General features: G+C 40.0%; 1 non-coding gene across 1 annotated transcript; it reads left to right on the forward strand.

The window, feature by feature from the left end:
- The first annotated feature begins 520 nt into the window (after positions 1–520).
- On the forward strand, positions 521–624 carry LOC141425235 (U6 spliceosomal RNA). Its single transcript, XR_012450320.1, has one exon. It is a non-coding gene; the product is annotated as a U6 spliceosomal RNA (small nuclear RNA).
- Positions 625–1,958: the final 1,334 nt, after the last annotated feature.

Consider the following 1,958-nt stretch of genomic DNA (forward strand, 5'->3'; position numbering starts at 1 on the left):
TTCGATGAAAATATAAAATATCTGTGTGTATAAAAAAAGTTCCATGAGCCTCAAGCACAATAAACATGGGGAAAACTACACAAAAGCATGTTATAATCAAAGTCAGTGGTAAGGAAGATAATCGTAAAAGCAGCCAGAAAAAAAACAGTGAAGTTACCTGGAGAGGAACGAAGATCAGGATAAAGCAGACGTCTTGTTAGAAACCAGGATACCTAAAAGACAATGGCTCAAGTCTTTAAATTATTGGGGGAAAATCACTGTCTATCTAGAATCCTTTACTCAGCAAAAAAGTGCTTTAAAGTATGAAGAGAAAATAGCTTTGGAGGCATGCAAAAGCTAAAACTATTACCACCAGTAAAACTGCACCATAAGCAGTGCTAAAGGAAGTCCTTCAAGCAAAAGGAAATGACAGCAGGTAGAAGCCCACATCTGCACAAAGAATATGGGAAAGGTTAGCCACATGGGGAAATGTGAAGACAATTATTTTTGTTATTTAAGTCTGCTTAAAATGGAGATGATGGTGCTCGCTTCGGCAGCACATGTAATAAAATAAGAACAATACACAGATTTGTATGGCCTCTGCACAAGGATGACTTGCAAATTCCTGGAGCTTTCCATATTTGTTCTGGACTATGTATTTCTAACTTTCACTCTTAAAAATAAGGCTTAAGTTTGGCATAGAGATGTCTCCCTGTAATTCCAGCTTCTTGCAAAGCTGAGGCAAGAGGATTGCTTAAGCCTACACGTTGGAGACCATGTCCAAGCAACAGCTCTATAAAAAGAAACGGAGTTGATTAAGGTGACACAATGCTATCAATTTCAAAGCAAAGAAAATGACCAAGAATTAAGAGGCTCGTTTATAAAGAAAGGGTCAGTGATTGAGAATATATGACCATCCTAAATGTTTGCAAACCTAATGACAGAGCCCAAAGTCCATGAAGCAAAAAATTAACAGATATGAAAAGTAGAAATAAAAACCCATTATTACATCCAAAATTTCAGCACCTCTACCTCAAAAAGTAGATAGAAAATCAGCCAAGATATCAAAGATGGAACCACGTCTTCCAGCAGATTGACCTGGTTTGCATGGTGGCACAGCAGAATACATGTTTTTCTCTGGTGCTTGTGAAATGTTTACATTTCAGGAAGATTATACTTAGGGCCATAAAATAGATCTCCAAAAATGGACCACCTACTCTAGTCTCTGGCTAGAACAGAAGCCAAAGAAAAATTAACACCAAACTATCTTCAACCCCCTGAAGTAGTTGAAAATAAACATGGTACTCAGGGTAGACAGTCCCCACAGAGATATCACTCCCTAATTCCCAGAGCCTGTGACTATGTTTACTTACATAGCAAAGGGCTCTGCAAATATGATCAGACCAGGCCACTGAGATGGGAAATTATCCTGGGTTATTTGGGTGATCCCAATGTAATCATCAGGGCCGTGATAAGGAGAGAGGAGAGTCAGTGTCAGAGTTAGACATGGGACAACACCACCTAGGAGTTGGAAAATGGAGAGAGGAGGCCCCGAGCCAAAGAATGTGGAAAGCCTCTAGAGGCTGAAAGGAAAAAAAAAAAGGCGAGAAAATGGAGCTTTCCTGGAAGCCTCCAGAATGAACGCAGCACTGCCCACATACAGATTCTAGGAGTCCTCACCTCCAGCACTACACGATAATAGACAGGTGCTGTTTTAAGCCACTAAGTTGACGGTGCTTTGTTAAAACATCAGTAGGACAGCAACACAGACGGTAAGTTCCTAGGTTGCTCCCCAGCAACACAGTCACATACCTTTCCCATAAAAGATGCCTGAGGTTTTATAAAGATGCATGCCTATGTGACAAATGCTCAGCAGAGCTAGGAAGTGACAGGGCGCAATATCAGGACCGTTTTCCTTTACCTGCATTTCAAAAAAACAGAAATAGGTCACACAGAAACATAATTGTTTAAGAATTTTT

This window comes from Castor canadensis, chromosome 7 (genome assembly GCF_047511655.1).
Source record: "Castor canadensis chromosome 7, mCasCan1.hap1v2, whole genome shotgun sequence".
In the NCBI taxonomy this organism is placed as follows: domain Eukaryota; kingdom Metazoa; phylum Chordata; class Mammalia; order Rodentia; family Castoridae; genus Castor; species Castor canadensis.